The sequence below is a fragment of the Saccopteryx leptura genome, chromosome 10, assembly GCF_036850995.1.
Source record: "Saccopteryx leptura isolate mSacLep1 chromosome 10, mSacLep1_pri_phased_curated, whole genome shotgun sequence".
Taxonomy (NCBI): Eukaryota; Metazoa; Chordata; class Mammalia; order Chiroptera; family Emballonuridae; genus Saccopteryx; species Saccopteryx leptura.
Genome location: NC_089512.1, coordinates 65,908,289 through 65,930,426, shown reverse-complemented (window position 1 = coordinate 65,930,426; position 22,138 = coordinate 65,908,289). Strand labels below are relative to the sequence as shown.

The 22,138-nt window shown below is 41.6% G+C and overlaps 1 protein-coding gene across 19 annotated transcripts in view; it reads right to left on the bottom strand.

Annotated features, from left to right (window-relative positions):
* The window catches only part of FOXP1 (forkhead box P1), a 650,161-nt gene that overhangs the window by 104,180 nt on the left and 523,843 nt on the right, over window positions 1-22,138 (bottom strand). Inside the window, exon 1 of one of the 19 annotated variants that reach the window (XM_066351749.1) lies at window positions 8,695-8,799. The exons of the other annotated variants lie outside the window; for them this stretch is intronic. The gene's annotated coding sequence lies outside the window, so the exon portion shown is untranslated. Of the gene's footprint in view, window positions 1-8,694; window positions 8,800-22,138 lie in introns of those variants that run through there. 19 annotated transcript variants of the gene reach the window in all.

Sequence of the window (22,138 nt, the reverse complement as noted above, 5' to 3'; positions counted from 1 at the left end):
TCATGTGGGTTGTAATTTTTAAAAGAACTCTGGAAAGCCTTTGCTAGAAGGGTGTACGACAAAACTTTTGGGGGCTGATGAAAATGTCTTCTATCTTGATTGGGATGGTAGTCACACAGATGCATAAAATTATTTCAAAAATATTCCATCTGTACACTTAAAATTAGTGTACAATTTTATAGTGTGTAAATTATACTTCAATAAAAATTTAAAAATATTAAAACAGGACTGACATAACAATTTTTTTTTGGTGGGCCATTAGCTTTAATCCTAGCTTGCACCCAGCAGGCAAGAAATACACACAGTGGGAAAACCCTTTCCATTCAGGGCTCCCAAAGCCACTGACTTATCCAAGTTTCCTAGAATCAAAGGTTTCTAGCTCACCAGCCTTATTCACCTCTGTTCCCCATCTCCTTCTCTCTGCACAAACTGGCTTCTCCTTCAGCACTTCCACCATCTTGGTTGCTTCTCCTCTCTCCCATGTGGCCTTTCTCTACTCTCCCTAGATGATTTTTAAGCCTTTACCTATAAGCCAAGAGTTTAAATCTTTTCCCATAGTTACTTATTCAATTTTTGTAGTCGTGCTACAGACAGAAAAGGGAGCTTGGGTCGCTCCTTCTTCCCTTTAGACATTCCAGTGCAGGTGCTGATCGATTTAGAAATGCTTAAACCAGCAGGCACACAGAAGGGAAGGAGGTGGGGAGGAGCCTGAGCAGCCAGCCAGCCTGGGGATCAGTCTCCGAGTAATGAGAAGTCGGTTATTATATCCTGATGGCCTTAACTCTGTTTTTACTATCTGAAGTCACATTTTCACACCAGTTAGCACTGAGCCTCCAAAGTGGACTCAAGCTTACTATAAATGTGATAAAACCAAGGTTTCCTTCCCTAAAGTTTCTGCTTCAACATATCATGAAAATAGGTTAATGAAAGCTTAAGCAAACATACCCAAAAGGACAGAAACCGTTGTGGGGGACTAAGGGGGTCACAGTTTAAGGCTTTAAATAGTTAAGAATTATAGCTTACATATTCACTCCCTTAACTCCCAATGTCCAAGTTTTTTATGTAACCAGTCCCTACTAATACTAGGAATCAAAGGGCACACAGTACCAGCGAGAGGCTATTAGAGCCCACACTTTATTGCCCATTACTACTGAGGTCATTAGCAGCAAGAGTGATTGTACCGGTCTTAACCTATTGATCACTGTAACTACTATCATTTAATCCTGTGTTGAATGTCTGGAAAGCTGCTAAAGGCACACAAGAGAGAGTGCTTTAACATTGAGAAATATGGCCAAAGCTTAGGAATTACACTTTGATTCATAAAATCCAGCTAGTGGTTTAAATCAATAGTATTTAAAACAGTCATGTGAGTTTTTAACTACAGTGCTCTAATATTTATGGGTCCCTCTTTGAGAGTATTCAGTCAAAACTAAAACTATTTTTTTCCTGATTCTATGCCATTTCCTTTACCCTCCTTGAGAAAAACAAAACAGTAATTTCTGATGTTTGGTGTGCACAGGGTTCATTCCTTAACTGGGAGTTCAACCTATTTCTTGATTTCTTTCTCAAATGACAATTTAAATATAATGCCAAAAAAAAGTTATATCCCCGCTACTGTAACGGCCTTAACTGTTTGGGTATACAGAAATGAATAAGTTTTATGAGTTAACAATGAATCATAGAAGGCAATTTATGAAGAACTAGAATGATTCTGTCTAGCTGCCTTCAGGGATCAGAAATTCAAATTAAACTTCTGGCAGACATTTAAAGAAGGCTAGCATACAAAACTGAATTTAAAAAACACACAGCACTCTTTAGTTGAATTTCAAGAAGAAATTGTAAATTAAAACCACACACACATACACAGAACGATACACTACTGACTGATACCAATGGGTGTGGCTGACCCCAGGTGTGCACAAACCTGCCAGAATGCCAGAAGCACAGCTGAGCTTGGGCCATCAGACAGGGCCAGTATGGGCCTGCTGCCACCTTAAACCAGCACCTGGCAAAATGTCGTTAGCACTAACAAGTCTATTAAAAGCCCATACACTGCTGTGTAAATTTTGCCTGATACAGTTTTCTTTTACTTCGGAACGATTTCATATCATATGAATGGTAGAAGACTGTTACAATTATATGCATTATTATTTTCTTTTATTACTAACAAGCATGGTAGGTGATGGGAAGAAAAAAAATCTAAAAAACTAACAAAAACACCCATAGAAACAACACATATTTTTAATCTAGGAGACAACTGGAGGAATTGGTGGGAGGGGAGAAGACACAATATAAATACTGGGGGAAAAAAATCACACGTCTTAACACTTTTTTGCTATCTCTTCAAGTTTATACTCGTGAGATCTATGAATCAATACTGTGCAGTATAAACACACACAAACTGTGTACATCAATCAGCTTCTTCTCACTATTGCTATGTACACAAATAATAAAAATGAGATGATAAAATATTTTAAATACAGCTTTATTTCAATTAATCTTAATACTTTAGAAACTATTTTCAATCTCTGGAAACTTCAGCCCCGTATAGATTTCGGGCTGTATTTGGATAACTGACCAAGTTAGGCAGTGTTACTTGGTTCATCAAATAACAAGAGCAAAGAAACTTAAATTGGAAGGCTCTAGAATATCAAAACAAAAACCAAGGAAAATGGTTTCACTAAAAAAAAAATAATAATAAAAAAAGCAGCAGCCAGTTTTACATAACCATTCCGAATAGAAGCTAGCCTGTGTAGAAGACACACCACTGCTGCCTTGACCAAGACAACAGCTTTCACAATTAATAAGCCAATCAACACAACTGATAATACTGGCAAACAGAAAAGTTAGGACGCTTCTATCCATTCCCCATGGCATCAAGAACGAACCAGGAGCCTGTGCGCATGCACAGGCCCACACGCTCAGGGAGATGCCACGCAGGGAACAGTATCACAGAGAAAAGAAAATACATTTCTGACATAATATTTCGGTCTTGAAAAAATAAAAAAGCCTACTACTCATGTGGGAAGTATAATTCTGTTTCATTATGGATTTCTGTTTTTTTTGTAAAACTCTTTTTAGACTTAGCTATTTTGCCACAATACTGTGGCATTAAGGCCAGGTAATGGTTATTATATTAATGTAAAAACATCTAAGTAGTGAGTCATTAGCATAACTGTTCTCTCAGTAACAATACAACCACCTATTAAAATTTTAGAAAAAAAAACCTCTTTAAAATGCAATTAGCATTTCATTTTTTTTATCATGTTGTTTATTACATTCTATCAAGAAAGACTATCTTCCTTTCAGGAAGGATTGTACAGCCAAGACGGACCTGCCAATCAGGAATTATTTCAGGTTATCAACCCTAATAAGCAATCTCTCACTAAGCTTTTCTATCTCTTCTTTTGTCTTCAAACTTTAAAGAGGGACAGAAATTCCTATTTGTTTACAGCAGAGGAATTAGTGGAACTCAACTGCTGCCCTCTCACACCCTCCATGCACACAAGGTTCCCACTAAGTGCCTGGAGAATTGTTCCAGTTCCCATAAATATCAGGTTTATTTGCATAAAAATGTAAAGTTTACATAAATTAAATCGCTTCTCTCCTTAGCAAATATTAAGTACAGGAAACAATGAAGCTACAAAACTAAAGAATCATCCGATAAGCCCTGGTGTTTTCAACCTGGCTATTATTATTATTATTATTATTATTACTATCTCAAGAAAAATGCAGCCGTTCTTGTCCCTCAATCTCTTCCGCCGGTAGGAGGGATGGAAAAACAATTTAGTGCACGTGAATTAAAGCTGCCATGACATTTTACATTAACAATAACAAAAATCATTTTTAAGTGCTACGAATCAGAAGGGAGAACTATTCCAAGAACCTCAGAGAACCACAGAAAAGATTCCATCCACAGATTTTGAGTTCTTGAAGAGAAAAGGAACAGGCCCTGGCTACATAAGTCCTCTTAAATTGAAGCATTATTCAAAAACAGTGAAAGAGGTAGCCACTGTATCAATCCTATTTGAGACATATACATAATCAGAATAAAGGATAACTTGTAGATATAGTTGTAGATCAAAGGATAGTATTAAATGCAGAGAACCAAATGTTTATCTTTTGTCGAGAAAACATTTTCTAGGACTAAAAATTCATTGTGCAGCCCTCTTTCCTTCGCGTTTTCACCAGCACAGAAAGAATCACAGGGAGCTTACTGCAAATCCGTGTATTTTCTCATATTACCGACGTGGAAGGGGCATTGGAATGGGGTTGAAACATGCAGGTAGGCCAAATTAGATCACTCCTAAATTGGGTAAGGTCTTACTTAGGGTGTTGTCTCTTTTCTTGTTTAGAATTACAACTTCAGTTTCTCAAATTGTGCAGTTTCTCCTGCCTTATTCCAACACCATCACCTTATACATCACAGTTAAAGGGGTCCAAATTAGATTCTAATGAGAAAGCATCAGTTGCTTCTTTGACAATCTCACCATTCACCAATTTATTCCTAATGAAGACAAAGCCCTATCAAAAGCTCCATACGTGTTAAGGTCAAAATATGTTCAAAAATACTTAGCAAAATCCAGGCAAATGGGAAAACTGTGAGGACACATCTCATGAAGTGGTGTGACAATTAAGGTAACTGTACAAAAAGCCATCTTCAGGAGAAAGTATGAGAAATTAAACTGCCACAACTGTAACAGGTTAGATGAAAAAAAAATCAAAATTTAATGTATTCTCCCCTGTGTCATCTTGTTTTGTCAAGACATCAAATAGAATTGGGAAGCACAAAATAACAAGCCCTTGAGAAATCAGAGAAGCCGACCTTTTTGATGTTGTTGATTTACCTTGTTCTCAGTTATTTGAACAATGATGTTTCAGATTTAAGAGCAAGATAAAACTTAAAAAATTAAAACATGATACTATGGCATTATTTTTTTTAAAAAAGGGAATCATAACATTTAGCCTGCATCTTCATGCTTTTAACCGATGTGAATGAGGCAGCATGCATGTGCCTGCTATTCATTTTTCTCATTCTAAATTAATTTCTCTTCAAACAACTGCCAGGTTGGAAGAAGGACTCAGAGAAGAGTCCCTCTAAAGTAAAGGCCCAGTTTAGCTCTTTCCAGATAATTCTGCAGAGGACTGTTTAACAGGTACCTGAGTTTCCTTTCTTTTAAATAAAAGAAAATAAAGCTGAATTTTATGTGGAAAATAGTATTGCACACTCTGAAATGACTAAAATGAATGTCCAGAAATATGCTGATCCAAGAAAAGTAACCTTTTACAACAGCAAATTTAGCTTAGAGTTAAGACTATCCCCAAATCTAGCCATGCAGGTATATATACGTAAAGTTGCACTACTGCTTTGCCCCCAAGAGATATACAGCTTTCCAGAACATCACTCCTGCCCTTATAGGAATTATTATGTACCGAGAGATACGTAAAATCAGTGTATCACAGGATAGCTCTCTCAGTTTTTATATAGCTTCTTCTATTAAAGTATATACATGAACCAAAAAATGCAGCAGTGAAAAACATGTTTTAAAGGCACTAAAAATAAATAATCCAGTATTTTCAAGCACTAGAATATATAAAACTTGGACTAGTTAATATCAATTTAATGATCACTCCTTGTCGTGGAAGTCATATTTTATCGTGTAACACACACACAGGCAAAATGTACATATTTCTTTACTTGCACCTCCTCTCATCATCTGTTGCTGCAACATCCTTTGTGCAAACCACAAAGAACTACCTGAAGTTGATTCTAGTTGGCTATTATATTTGCCAGTAACTAAGAATATAATTTTAAATTCCTCTTTAGTGATGTTCATCTACCATTAAACCACATAATAAAATGAATTTCTCCAACCTTTTTTATTGCCAATTCGAATTTTACTCAAATTTATATCAAGCTGAGAAGCTGGTTACAATATTATCTCCCAACTGTTTCAGAAAACACAGTAACTCAAACACACTTTTGCCACATTCGCTCAGATAAATCTGGAATTTCGTTGCTTTTAATTAAAATTTGGATTTTAATTTTTCTGTATTTGGCAAATGTGTGGAGGTTAGCTGAAAAGTTGCAGAACTGCTCAGTGTCTTGAGAGAGTTTATCTTTCAAGTGACAGCTCCTGACAACGTTGCAAATACCAAGCAAGGATGGTGAGGGTTTTGGTTTTGAGGTCCACTTAACAGCAAACAAAATAAACAAAAAAAAAATTAAGCCAACCATCCCTTTCACAGGCTTTCTGATGATTTATGGTTTACCGACTGAGCAAGGTTACGCAACACTGCATGCCTTTAGATGCATTATTTCAGCTAGTTGAGATTTAATTAAGATCATAGCCTCTAAAATCCCTGTCAAATGAAAATTCTGAGAAGACAATACACTATATATCCTCATGCAGAATGTTTCCATTCCATTCTCTGGAAAAATATGAGTTAATCTGTGTTTCTATAGCTGCACACAAAAGTTCACTAATTTTATTTTCTTTTGACACTTTGGTTGTTTTCTATTATGAGATCATTCCCTTCCAAGGAGTGAAGAAAAAACCAATTGAGAGTTACAAAAGGTTGCTGGAAATGCACTTGACATCATTATCCAATATTATCATAGTTCAGCTATGATGTCATCACATTTTCATAAAATCAGCCCCTGCTTAGAAGAATTCTGTTTAATGAAATACGTTTACAAACAACACACAAAAAAGAAGCCTACCTTCCTTGAAATACTCAGATTAAATAACTGACAACGCTAGGCTTCTCACTTCCTTACCTGACCAACTTTTCATCAGATGAGCTGCACAGATGAGTAGAAAACAAAGTTCTTAGGGCAAATAGGAGAATAGTAAGCCTGTTACTTTCACTCTGTAAGTAGGCCTTAGTGTAAAAAAAGAACCCCTTCATAGTTTTCTCCTTATAGATTGGTAAAGAAAAAAATCTGTAATCATCTTGCCCTTCATGTAGACCAATGTGTTTTCATTTGCATCATGTTAATATTTGTTGCTTGTCTCATGCCTTGGAAATGACAGGTGTTTGCAGTCTGGCTCTTGACAGGCCACTACACAAATAAGTGTCTTGCCTAAAAGGGCTAATGCAGTACTAATGAACAATAAATCAACTGTGATTATCAAGTGTCAGCCCAGTCCATTCTCAGCTCAGCTCTATCACATCTCAGCCCGTCAGTCAGGCCTCTGGATAGGCAGTCTGTATTTTGGTTTCATTTTTACACACTTTTCACTGAAATGTGTCAGGCAGCAACAAAGAATCACATAAAATAGAAGTAGATTCTTTTTCAGTTTATGCAAGGGGAACCCACTTAGAGAATATGCTTCTATCTTCATTGGGTTTACTCAGTGATGAGTCAACATTCAAGAAAAATTATTTTAAACAGCAACACATCAAATACAAAACTAAAATCTTAGCATGATCATGTTTGAGGTCTTTGACAATGACATCCTAGCTTGAACACCTGACCACATAAACCACTCTTGCTTGAACATACACATTCTTTTTGAAAAATCTGTTACAGAAAAAAGAAAAGCAATACAGGGCTGCTTCTAAAATAAAAACTTCGCTTGATTTAAACAACAACAACAAAATGGCTTATTTAAAACCGACTTCCTAATGATAAAATAACGCAACTTATTTTTTCTTAAGCTGATTAGTCACTGATAGTATGATTCACATTTCCTGTTATCAGGCGTAATTTTTCCCCCAAATGTGTCACTTTCAGAATATTGGATTCAATGGAAATGAGATAATTTGCATTTTTAAATTGGCTTGATTATAATATTTGATCTATGTGGACAAGAATATAAAATTATCGAGTATTTTATTTGTAACGGGCAGGCCCTGAAGGAGTTAATCCCAAAGAGGAAGAGGCTACGTACTTTGCTCTAAAACTTTACCACCCACTTCCTAAAGAAAGATCCCCTCCTTCCCATCCCAACTTGGAGGGTAAAAGTATCCTTTGCAATGACCGGCGTTCAGGCAGTTGTGACGGTCGAGTTTGCTGCATACGGACGGGAGAAGGCCGATGCTCGGTCGGCTGCCCTTCCTTGTGCAACGCCGCTGGGATGACCACTTCATAAACTAGCAAGAAGCCGGCAGCGGCGCAGGCTCCCCAACCTGCTGGAGCGTCCCTTTACAACCCCCCCCTTTCACCGAACGTGACTCTTTTAAATGGAAGAACTACGCTGAAACTAGCTGGCCAGACAGGCACAGAAACTAGCAGAAGCGAAGAAATAGGCACACGGACCACACGAAGGTGGAAGGCGCCTTGTATATTTCGCTCTGAAAGTGACACAGCCTAGCCCCCAGACACGGCCCCTGGAGGGCGAGGGCTTCACGAAAGCGGTCCCGTGAGCCCAACCCACAGAACACGAGTGGCGAGCGATAGGCAGGAGCGAGAGCGCCGGGCAGGACAGGACTTCCTCCAACTCCTCTCCGCCACCGCCGCAGGGAGCGGGGCGCGCGCGGGGGGCTCCCGGGACCTGGCCTGGGGCTCCTTCCCTCCGCCCCGTCCCCCTCCGCCTGCGGGCGCCACTGCCGCCAAGTTGGTCAACAGCGATCGTAGCCGAGATCTTCCTAAAAGGTTCAACTTAGAAACGCTCGGGCGCTCTCGCCTCTGCGGTCCCGGGGAGCCCGGGCGCAGAGCGCGGAAGGCGAGACAAACCAGGGACCCACCTGACACTGTCCATGGAGCCGCCGGCGCGGGGCTGGGGCGTGGGGCGCGGGGCCCGGCGCGGGCGGGCGGGCGGGTCCGGCGGCCTCGGAGGCGCACTGCACGCGCGGGCGCTCGGCTCGTGGGCTGACACACGCGCCGCGCCCCTCCCGCCCGCCGCCCGCCAATCACAGCCCGCCTGCCCGCGCCGCGCCGCGCCCTCCGCCTCCGCACAATGGGCCCCGCGCCGCCCCGCGCGGCAGGTGAGCCTGGCCTCGAGCCCCGGCTTGCTCGCAATCAGCCCGCAGCCCGCCTCTGCCCCAGTCCGGGTCGGGTTTCCGGAGGGCTGTGTGCTGGCCGCGTCTCGGAAAGCCACGGGGTTGTCCCCACTTGCAGCGACACCCGCGGGGCACTGGCACGCCGGGCGCCCGCCGCTAGCCCCGGAGCGCTCGCTGAGTCCCTGAGGGTGCAGGCTCAAAGAAGCCCTTTCCTCGAAAATGTCCTTTGCCTGACAACTTTGGCTTCACTTGGACAGGCTCACCGATCTGGAGCCTCCTCCTCCTTGCCCGTCCCGGACCCGGGCTCGCCAGCGCGCCGGGGACGCAGCGCTGCCGCCCGGGTACGGCGCCACCCCCCGAGCCTGCCCGCTGCACCGCGCGGCTTCCCCTCGACGGCAGCTGCTGGGGAAAGCAATAGACACTCGTTCCTTAAAAAATCATTCTTCAAATTCCTTTCTTATTTATACAACAGCAGCAACAAAAGCTACTCTGCATAAGCGCTTTACACGAGACCTCCTATCAGGAAAAGTCACTGGTCTTGAATGCTGCTTGAAGCCAAGGAGCGTGTTTTTAGAAAAGTCACAATATGCTAAACTCTTGGTTCACTGGTAGGACTTAGATGCCAGGTCAATTTAGCCAATTTCGACAGTTCTCGAAACCACCTATTTACCATCTTTTACTTTAGAGAAAAAACTTCTTGGCCTCTACTTAAAACACAAACATCATTTTTATTATTTTTTCTCAAAATATTTGAGGAAAAAGAGTAGTGACAACAACTACTTATTTTCCTTCACTAGGAAAGCCACAAGTCCTAAACCAATCATTTCCATTTTAGATGTTAAACTGCAGGTTACTACAAACCAGAGAACATATTGATAAAGTTTCCAATCAAGCCAATCCCTGAATTTCAATAAGGTCAGCAGGGCAGCAGACAATGCCCCCCCCCCCCCATGTGGCTGCGAGAGACAAAAGCAACAAAAGCGCGGGTTAACTGTCAGCTCAAGATCAGATGTTCAGTGAGTCCAACACAACACTCTTCACACTCAAGTGTTTCTGTGTCTGATAACAAATTTAGTAATGGAATTTTTAGGTCCTGAAAATGTGATCCCTCCCTCTCATGAATATTCAGTAGAGAACCAAGGGCGGTCATTTTGGGGGAGAAGGACCTCAAACCTGCCCAAATTGACCACGAATGGAATCTTAGCATTCTGACTCTTAAAGAGACAAGGCACCCTTCTGGGAGGACCTGGGAGGGCCCCACACAAAAAGTAAAAATGTAGGTATTCAACCAATGCATTTGAGGAAGTTCAAATGGTTATTTCAAAATGCACATGTGATTTTTTTCAAAGAGATTACAATTATTTTGAGATTTAATGTATGTGAACAAAATCTGGGTACACTTTAATTAACATTCATTTTTTAAAGACAAGTTTTTAATGAGGCATCCATAACAAACTACCTCTTTGCAGGTCAAAACCAACAATAAACAAACAAACAACAAACATGACAGACACATATGCCCAGCTGTGGCGATAAGCCTTACACAGAATAATCAGAGTGATGCAATGTGGTTACATAAGTAGTAAGTTGCATGATAATGGCTCTAAGCACATAGGACTACAGTGGGAGCAGGAGAGGTCTGGGAAAGCCACTTGGGGTGATTGGATAAGGAGGAGGTAACAGATTGGAGAGGGAAGTGTGTTATAGTAATCCAAAAGGAGATGTAAACATGCTTGGACCAGGAGTTGATAATTGTGCGTATTTGTGAGCTGACAGTGTTGGTGTTTGAAAATGATAAAAGTGAAACCAAAAATGTATGTAAACGTGTTATCGAACTTGTAACTTGTAATTGAACAAGACTTAACATAAATATTTATGTATGAAACAAAGAAAGTTGTAAACAGGTGTAGTGGCCAGTTCGTATAAATATCTAAGGGGCTAAAGCTTCAAGGCTTCTACTTCTTCAACTTCCTTTTCCCTGCTGACATCTAAACATCACAGACACCTGTGCAAGGTCATTCTGGGCCCCATCTAAGCTGAACCTAGGCTGAGCCTGCCACTCGTCTGAACTGTAAATGAATTAAAGCCTATGTGTCTTTTACCTTGCATTTTGTCTCTGTCTTTAAGTTAAATTGAATTCTCCTAACACATCATCAACCCTTGTTCACCAACCGAAACATATTCTTCTGGAGGGCTACTATGACAAAGTGGCTTATAGCAAGCTAGCTCAGAAGCCACCTGGAGCCCTCCCTGCCCTCTCTCCAAACATGATGCAGTAATTCAGAGACTACTTCTAGACAAGAAAATGTGATAAACTTTGATAAGCTCTATATACCCATACAATTTTGATGAATTCTGGACTTTCAGGATCCCCTTCCATGTGGTTCTACCTGCCCTGTTCTTGGGATTCATTGAGAACTGGAACCTTCCACAGCTGGTGTACAATTTAAAATGTAAAAATGTGCAGTGACTTACAAAACTTAGTTAATACCATTTACTCATCAGCATGAGGGCCTTTTGGAAAGGCTGGGTCAGAAAGGTAAAAAATATTTATAAAAAGCATTTGAATTGGGGGTGCTTTAGAATGGGTTACTCAGCCATACGGTCTAATTTAGTTTTCAAAACTTAAAAAGAAATTGCAACTCCAATTTTTATACAGGACGAAACTGAGATTCAGAAAAGCAATGTGATTTTTTTTCAAATCCAACACCAGAGGCCCCATGAGGAGAGCAGATACTAAATAGTTACAGAAAAAGAGAGGCCATAATAACATAAAATAAATATAGGGAGGAGGCTAATGTTTAAGAAAGATTGAAGGAGCCTGACCAGGCAGTGGCTCAGTGAATAGAGTGTTAGCCTGGGACACTGAGGTCACAGGTTCAAAACCCCGAGGTTGCTGGCTTGAGCACAGGGTTGCCAACTTGAGTGTGGAATCATAGGTATGACCCCATGGCTGCTGGCTTGAGCAAGGGGTCACTGGCTCAGCTAGAGCCCCCTCCCACCCCAGTCAAGCAATCAATGAACAACTCAGGTGCCATAACAAAGAGTTGATGCTTCTCATCTCTTTCCCTTTTTGTCTGTCTCTCTCATTAAAAAAAAAAAAAAAAATTGGCCCTGGCCGGTTGGCTCAGTGGTAGAGCATCGGCCTGGCATGCGGGAGTCCCGGGTTCGATTCCCGGCCAGGGCACACAGGAGAAGCGCCCATCTGCTTCTCCACCCTTCCCCCTCTCCTTCCTCTCTGTCTCTCTCTTCCCCTCCGGCAGCCAAGGCTCCATTGGAGCAAAGTTGGCCCCGGGCACTGAGGATGGCTCTGTGGCCTCTGCCTCAGGCGCTAGAATGGCTCTGATTGCGGTAGAGCATCGCCCCCTGGTGGGCATGTCGGGTGGATCCTGGTCAGGCGCATGTGGGAGTCTTACTGCCTCCCCATTTCCAACTTCAGAAAAGTACAAAAAAAAAAATTTAATGGAAGGAAATGCTAACTACTATACTTAAAAACATTTTGATGCCCATATCCTAACACCCATAACAGATACAGTCCTTATTCAAACACCACATACTAAGATATCTATCAGCTGCTTAAATGAGTCCATTCTGCAGCTGTGTACTTAGGAACAGATTACTATGATCCCAGCTCCAACTCTAACCACCAAATAACACACCTGGGACTAAAATCATGTGTTATGCTTAGTTCTACTAAGCTTCAGCCTTGATCACAGAAAAATGTGAAAGGTTTTACTACCCATCCAAGCTGAGAGTAAAGATAAGGTACGTTTTAAGGCAGGGGTCCCCAAACTTTTTACACAGTGGGACAGTTCACTGTCCCTCAGACTGTTGGAGGGCCAGACTATAAAAAAAAACTATGAACAAATCCCTATGCACACTGCACATATCTTATTTTAAAGTAAAAAAACAAAACGGGAACAAATACAATATTTACAATAAAGAAAAGTAAATTTAAATCAACAAACTGACCAGTATTTCAATGGGAACTATGGGCCTGCTTTTGGCTAATGAGATGGTCAATGTGCTCCTCTCACTGACCACCAATGAAAGAGGTGCTCCTTCCGGAAGTGCGGCGGGGGCCAGATAAATGGCCTCAGGGGGCCGCATGTGGCCCGCGGGCCGTAGTTTGGGGACCCCTGTTTTAAGGGAAGAGTCAGGAGGAGCATCAGGACAGGATTTCTGCATACTGATGAAGGCACAGCAGTGACCACAGGTACAGCTCCAACTGAGGGCCTGCTTTGCCCGAAGCTGCTTGGAAATAACCAGAGGAAGACATGTGGGTAGGCCCTGGCTCACATATTTCTAGCAACACTGGGGGCGAGAGACCTGCCCAGATAAAACCAGTTACGGCACCACATTCTCACAGGAAACCATTGCAGTTTCTGTTGCCAGAAAGTTGCTTTGCCTGAATCAGTGAAATAAAAATTGATGAAAATTTTGATGGGTTGAAGAATCAACTGCATGATGAGAGGCCAAGACCTTAATTCAATTCTCCATCTTCTTCCAAACAACACCTGTGTTAACACTTGTCTCCTCTTCCTTTCCAATTACTACAGTAGAGGACCCAGAACAGATCCTGAAATGACAACTTAAGGAGATACGACAAATGAATCTGTTGTTAGAAAAAAAGTGCTGACACAGGAATACAAAGTTTAGACCCCGTGCTCCAGAGAGGGCTTGAGGACAGCCCGTGGCAGGATATCTCTCCCAGGGGTCTCAAACTCGGGCCCATGGGCTGCATGTGGCCCGCCCACCAATTTTGGGCGGCCCGCAGACTGGCCCGCAGACTAATCCACGAAGTTTGATTAGTCTGCGGGCCGCCCAAAATTGGTGGGCGGGCTGCGAGTTTGAGACCCCTGCTTCTAGACGGAGCCCTGCTTTCCTATTTCGAACCGCCCCAAAGACCAACAACCTGTAGCCAATTTGAGTTATTAAATTGCAAAGGCAATATCCAATAAATCCTAGATTTGGGTATTTTTCTTCAAGGAGCCACCATTCTTTTTTTACTTAAACAGTACTTTTACTTAAGAACATAAATCAATACATCACCTGTGTATGGGGCTAAAGCAGGTAGCTCCACACTGATATGGTTTATGTTGCTATTGTCTGTGTTGACAGTGAAGCTACTAATCATGTTGTTTTTCTTCTGTGCCAGCGTGGCCAATGGAAAAGACTGAGTTCTCCCTGTTTAACAGGAGTTTAAATTTCTCTTTGTGACATCCTACCAATTGCCCTTAGCATCCTCACTTAATGCAACATTTTATAATGCCAGTGTTCCTTGTTAATTTATATATACATGGCATGACATGTCAACCTTCAGGTGACTTATGAATATGATGGGTATATCAACTATGGAAAACATTTACCCCCTCCCCCAAACTCTAGCTCCAAATGTAAAGACAATAATAAAACATCATTAGTAAACAAAATCACAGTCAACACCTTTGTCCTAACTATGCATCTGCTTGACAGTAACAGACCTCTCTCATGATTAAGCAATATAATCCCTTGTTTAATAAATGTAAAACGTAGCATTGAACTGCTACTGCAGGTTAGAGTGGGTTACACTGTAGTGCACACAAGAGACATGTTTCAGGGAAGGAGAGCTTTTCCCAAAGAGTTTTATCCTCCAGCTGTCAAGAAAAAAGAATCACTACTCCCATCAAAAGTGAGTTTTTATTTCCCCTGCAAAGAAGGACAGCATTTATGGCACCCACATGAAAACCTTTGGTTTCAAGCAGAACTGGGTCACTGGAGGGAAAAGAAAAAATGGCTCGTGGGGGATGGAATTATATTTGAATTTTTTAAATGTTTAATTAGGTAGAAATTGCTGAATATCAGATAAAGGCAACTGGCCACCTTTATTAGTAAAGTCAGCTTTTCCAGAGACCTGTCGTGTGCAGCAGGCCTGCAAAAAGGCAAAGGGAGCGTGTTCCAGCTCGCTGTCTGAACAGCACCCACAGGTCTTCTTCCCAGGCAAAGCCACCGTTCCGTGACCCGAGGTTGATATACCCTCAAGTCAAAACCTTCTTTACGCCTGCCCTCTGCTGGTAAACCAGCCAGAATTAGGAAATTTCAACTACCTCAACTTATTCAAGACAACTTTTTAAAAGCTGGAGGGAAAAAAGACACGTAATGGAACTGTTAACGGGAATATATAAATTAAGACATTTTTAAAAATGGGGGAGGGGCACCGCTGGTGAAATAGGGCACTATTAATGAAAAGCGCACATTCGTCTATTCTATTGCCTGCTAGCTCACAGTGCAGGAGTGCCAAACTCCATATTTTAGCTTGCCTAAGAGAACAACCTGTGTTATGTTGGGCACCTTGCCTTCTCTTTTGCTCACTCTCCAGGGGGAGCATGTCGGCGCCTTTCCAATAAAACACCTTCTTAGCAGTGCAGGGCCACCGTTCCCATTTCAGTGGTCCCTAAGGTTTCATGATACAGGATATTTAACTGACGTGCAGCTCAAGTTTTCCTCTGGCATTCATGAGACCCACAGAAAGGGGAGAAAGAAGCAGAAGAAGAGCTTTCACCTATCCTTTGTTAAAGCAAGAAAAACATTTACTACCTTTGAGATTATTGGCTGGGATGGTTTACACAGAGGTGTTCTCCCAGGCCTATCCCCACCCCGGACCAGGCCAGTCTGCGAGAGGGCTCTGGGCATTAGGGGGATGCTCCACAGCTGCAGCAGGAGGGGGGTTTAACAGTGTATGTCCCACCCTGTCGATGAGTAGCTGAAGCCTTACAAACCCCTACACACCGTTTCAGAAACATACCTGCGAGACCGGGACAGGAAGCTCAGCAGCTGCAGCCTCAGAAGCACTGGGGAAGCAGTACTCTTGACAGTGCTTCAGATCCAGGGGAAATACCCTTACAACGAACACCCAATCTGGCTAACAGTAAAGCTTATACCAGGGAAGCCACACAGGACTGTGGAGCCCCCTCCAAAGATAATCGCCTTCCGCACTGTGTGGCATAGAAGCTGCTACACAGAAAACATTTTCTGGGGCCCAATAGCTCTCTATGAATTCTTTTTCCTTGACAGTCATGGATCTCTCTCTCTTTCACGTGCTCTCTCTCTCTCTCTCTCTCTCTCTCTCTCACACACACACACACACACACACAGGCTTTTAAAAGCAACCATGTAAAAATCCAAAGATCTGTCTTCTTTTGTAGAGAGAAATTACAAGGCCAGCTCTTGGGGAGAGGGTGGGTGAGCATCAGGAACAGAGTCTGAAGCACATATCAGGCTGCAGAACCTTCATTCTCTACCTTCCACTTTAAAGGCTCATGTGGTTTCCAAACAGTTCCCTAGCAGACTCACCAAGTGGCATTCAGGAGGCATTCTGAGCTTCTCTGCTCCAAAGAGGCCTCCAGCAATGTCTGCTGAGCCCTGCAATGAGGCAGGAATACTAGATATGACAGGGTTCTACATCACTTGGTGTGAGTTAATTTAACAGTGTGGTGTGCGCAAGTCACTTCACCTCTTTTGCTTCCTATACGCTTCACCGAAACAAAGATAAGCATGAATGAAATACTCCATGGCAGGGGTCGGGAACCTATGGCTTGCAAGCCAGATGTGGCTCTTTTGATGGATGCATCTGGCTTGCAGACAAATATTTAATAAAAATAATAATAACGTTAAAAATTTAAAACATTTTCATGTATTACAATCCATTCATTTCCTACCGCTCATGTTCATGGTTGTGGGTGGCTGGAGCCAATCACAGCTGTCCTCCGGGACAACACCAAATTTTTATTGGATAATGCTTAACGTACATGGGTCGTTGTATGGCTCTCATGGAATTACATTTTAAAATATGTGGCGTTCATGGCTCTCTCAGCCAGAAAAGGTTCCCAACCCCTGCTCTATGGTTTTGTTAACAGCAACAACAGTATTAACTACCACCATCACTGACAGCTTCTTATGTGCCGGGCACACATTTCACGCTAGCTGAGTACTAACCTCTAGGTATTTTCTTGCTTTCAATTAAAGTACTATATAAAAATACCAGGAATATAGTTTAAAATGTATAAATAGAGTTTTAGAGCTCTAGAATCTTAATACTATTATCATATCAATGGTAAATCAGGGAACAAAGAGAAGAAGAAAAAAAAATGCTTTTTGGAAAAACAATTCAAAAGCTCTTATTTTGATCCTCTCTAGGTAATAGACTGTGACACATCAACAACTTGTGGCCCAAGAGAAAATCATATCCCATGCTTAAGTCTGGCGGGTTGAGTTGTGGCCTCAGATGAGGCCTCCAAACTACCTAACTTCCACACACATTTATGTTCTTTGTCCTTGTGATTTTTTTCCTCTTCTTTAACCATCCAAGTTCTTATTTCCATCATGCCTGCTCCCACCAGAATGGTTTTCTGATACTCTTTATTTTTTTTTTACTACAGGGACAGAGAGAGAGTCAGAAAGAGGGATAGATAGGGACAGACAAAAATGCAGAGAGATGAGAAGCATCAATCATTAGTTTTTCGTTGCGACACCTTAGTTGTTCATTGATTGCTTTCTCATGTGTGCCTTGACCGCGGGCCTTCAGCAGACCAAGTAACCTCTTGCTCGAGCCAGCCACCTTGGATCCAAGCTGGTGAGCTTTTTTTTTTTTTTTTTGCTCAAGCCACATTAGCCCATGCTCAAGCTGGTGACCTTGAGGTCTCGAACCTGGGTCTTCCACATCCCAGTCAGATGCTCTATCCACTGCGCCACCGCATGGTCAGGCCAGAATGGTTTTCTGAATTTCTCGTTGTATCTCTCAAGCCATTCTCCCTCTTCTGTTTAATTTTAGAAAGGAGACAGCACAGTGAACAGTTTTATGCGTGATGTGGTTTCTGATGGGCGGTAGCACTTTCATTTCCGGTTGAAGTCATAGGTAATGTTTAGGTTGTGTTTCAAGGGAAATTGGGGAGGAAGTGTAGTATCTCAGAGACACTTGACTCCTCTTGAGAGCTAATAACTCTTGTCTTTAGAAGATGTATATAGAAAAGTACATAGTCCAGCCTATTTATTTCTTTATCACTTTATATGTTATTTTATTTTTGTGACTGATTGTAGAGAGAGAAAGTGGAGAAGGGTGGAAAGCATCAACTCATAGTAGTTGATTCTTGTATGTGCCGTCACTGGGCAAATCTGGGGTTTGGAACCAGCGGCCTCAGCACTCAAGGTCTACATTTTATCCACTGCACCACCACAGGCCAGGCTATTTTTTTTTAAATAACTTTAAATGGCCTCTCATCCCTTATGAGAAAAAGCAGTAGATGAAGCGGGGAGTTTTCAGGTCATATAGAACTTCCCTCTTTCCACACAAATAAGGCATTGCCTGTGAACAACAGGAGGAATGTCTAATTGATCTGAATTAAATTTAGTGGTGTCTGATTTTTGAGACGGGTCAGGACACATCTCTGTAATGTCATAACCCAACAGGCCAGACCTTTGAAGCAGAGGGCTGTTCTCTGACACCCTTCCGTCCACTCACTGCCCCACGGCGCTGTTCTACCCTGCATTCACTTTCTACTCCATGCTGCTGCCAACTTCCTCCCAGCTCAGCACACGCTGGTAAGAACACAAGAATTCTGGAGTTGCAGAGCACTCCCATAAGCTAGCTCATCATTCTCATGATAACCCTCAAAACAGGAATCCTATTATATCCATTTGTACGTGGAGAAGGTTTATTGGACTTTGCAGTATGAGAGATTGGGGTTTCGTTCATTCTTTGCAACTGACCAGCAAAGCAGGTGAGTCACAAAAGATCATTTTGTTTGTATCTCCTCATTTGTAAAGCGGGAGCAGTTATCTGCCTTATAGTGGATAGATGTTTCTTTTATTATTTTTTGAGCAGCCTGTCAATTTTTAAACCCGTTTTCCCTGATTCAAGAGCACCGGTGTGAATGATGGCAAGCAGCTGGTCCACAGCGTTCAGCTTAGTGAAGTGCCCGATATTTGTAGTTGTTAGGGGACTCGTCAGAGGACACTTGGCTGGTTATTAAGAGCTGGGGTTTAATTCTCTCCTCCAGAGATCATTCTTCTACATGAGGGAGCCTCTTCATGACTGGTTACAGACTCGGGTGACTTGGAGATAAAAGCTAAGTAAAGTAAGGGAAGTGCCGGTCCTGGGAAGGGGATAGTTGAGAAATATAGAGCATCTTTATTGTGAGCTCATGACGGGTTTGACAATTTCCATAATATCTGTTAACTCTTAAAACAACCCTACAAAGGAGGCAGGATTAGCCCACTTAACAGATAAAAAGACTGAGCTCTGAGAGCCGATATTAATTATCCAATACTGCACAGCTAGTAAGGGGAGAAGTGGGAGTTGAGTGACTCCAAAACAAAGCTTTTGTTCTATATGCCAAGCTGGAGCCAGGCTAGTGCTAGAACCAAGCCTGGAAGAACAAAGTCCAGTTTCATTCCCTTGGAAACCAGATGTAACTAAGAGTCACCGAGTCATCAGCAAGAAAGGAGACTGAGATAATACCAAGGTAAAATTCTAATATTCTCTGCTCCTCACAAGAGTCCATAGTGACAACCCAGCCGACTGCATGAATATGACATTGCCCCTGCGTCTTGAGCACCACAACCCAGCTGGTAGGGGTAGGGAGTGGGACAAGGGTTCGTACATTCTCTGGAGTTCCTTCTTTCTCCTTAACCAAGGAGTTTCCCACACTCTCAGCTCCATTGCTGAGAACAGAAAAAAACACAGATGATACAAGCAGAAAGACTCCTCTTGTCTCCTCTGACATGTTACTGAGTACCAGGCAGCCCAGAGCTCCGGTCAAGATGGTGCCTGAGCTCTCCTGGCAACAGTCTTAGGTGTAAAGATGAAACATCAGTGATGGGCCTTACTTTGTCCCTTATCATCAAAGGCACCTAAATGATTTAGGATGGTAGATCTGGAGAGAGACTGCTATGAGGGTCTAATGCTAGCTGCACCGTCTTCTGGCTGTATTTTTGGAAAATTGTAAATCTCTATGTTGTCTGTTTACTCATTTACAGAGAAACTAATCCTATAACTTCTTACCAAGGGCTGTTACATGGATTAAATGAGGTTTAAATGGCTCGGTACCTGACATAGTGTAAATACCTAAATATTTCCTAATGTTATTATTGTTGGTACCCACCACTTTCTCTTCAATCTCCTTATGTTATAATGAAATATCTGAAGGCAAAATGTATTCTAACTCTCTGACAGCCTGCTGTGGATCCGGACTCTCGGACAGCCGTGCTGTGGATCCTGACTCCACAACTGAACTTGGCAGCTGCTCTTGCCGCAACCAGTCTCCACAATTAAAGAAGATATTTGATGAGTTTATTTCTATTTTTTATTTCTATTTATATATATATTTTTAATTGAACTTATTATGGTCACACTAGTTAACATAATTATACAGGTCTCAGGTGCTCAATTCTACAACACATTTCTGTATACTGTATTGTCTATTCACCCCCTCAAGTAATCAAATATCATCACTTATTGTCCCTGTGCCTCCTCCATGCCCCCCTAGAAATTCATCACCCTGTTGTCCATGCCCATGAGTTGTTGTTTTTTTATTTTGTCCTTTTTCATTCCATCCTTCCAACTCCCTTGGGCAGTCCCCTACACCCACAGCTGTCAGCCTGCTTTCTATTTATGAGACTGTCTCTATTTTGCTTGTTAGTTCATTTTGTTCATTATATTCCACATATGAGTGAAATCATGTTGTATTTCTCTGCCTGGGTTACTTCACTTAACATAATGCTCTGAAGGTCCATCCATGCTATCACAAAAGGTAAGATTTCCTTCTTTTTATGGCTGTACAGTAACCCATTTTATGAATGTATCACAGCTTTTTTATCCACTCATCTAACAATGGACACTTGGGCTCTTTCCAGATCTTGGCTATTGTAAATAATGCTGCAATGAACATAGGGGTGAATATATTTTTTCAAATTAGTGTTTAAGGATTTTTAAGATATATCGTCAGAGGTGGGATCATGGGGTCAAAAAGCAGTTCCATTTTTAATTTTTTGAGCTAACTTCATACTGCTTTCCACAGTGGCTGTACCAATATGCATTCCTATCAACAGTGACAAGGGTTCCCTTTTTCCACACCCTCACCAGCACTTGTTTGTTGACTTACTGATGACAGCCATGTTGACAGGTGTGAGATGATATCTCATTGTGGTCTTCATTTTCATTTATCTCATGATTACTGATGTTGAACATCTTTTCATATGTCTATTGGCCATCTGTGTGTCCTCTTTAAAAAGGTGTCTGTTTAGGCCCTGGCTGGATAGCTCTGTAGGTTAGAGCATTGTCCCAAAGCACAGCCTATTCGATCCCCATCAGTGTACATATAGGAACAGCTCAATGTTCCTCTCTCTCTCTCACTCCCTTCCTTTCTTGATGAAATCAATTTTTTTTTTAAAAAGTGTCTATTTAGATCCTTTGCCCATTTACTAATTTTATTTTTACTTTATTTATTTTTTAGGTATTGAGTTTTATAAGTTCTTTATAAATTTTGGATATTAAGCCCTTATCAGCAAATATGTTCTCCTATTGAGTTTTGTTGATGGTTTCCTTTGCTGTGCAAAATCTTTTTGTTTTGATGTAGACCTATTTGTTTATCTTTTCTCTCATTTTCCTTGCCCGAGGTGACATATATGAAAAAATATTGCTATGAGAAACGTCTGAGATTTTACTGCCTCTGTTTTCTCCAATCATTTTTATGGTTTTATGTCTAATATTTAAGTCTTTAATCCATTTTGAGTTCATTCTTGCATATGGTATAAGAAGGTGGTCTAGTTTCATTTTTTTTTCAAATTTTAAACACCACTTATTGTATACACTATCTTTACTTCATTGTATGTTCTTGCCTTCTTTGTCAAATATTAGTTGACCATGTAGCTGTGGGTTGATTTCTGGACTCTGTATTCTGTTCTACTGATCTATAGGTCTGTTTTTATGCCCGTACCATGTTCTTTTGGTTACTATAGCCTTGTAGTGTAGTTTGATATCAGGTAGCGTGATTCCTTCAACTTTGTACTTCTTCTTCAAGATGGCTGTGGCTATTCAGGCTCTTCTATGGTTCCATATAAATTTTTGGAATATCTGTTCTGGTTCCAGGAAATACACCATTAGTATCTTGTTAGGAATTTGCACTGAATCTATAGGTTGCTTTGGGTAACATGG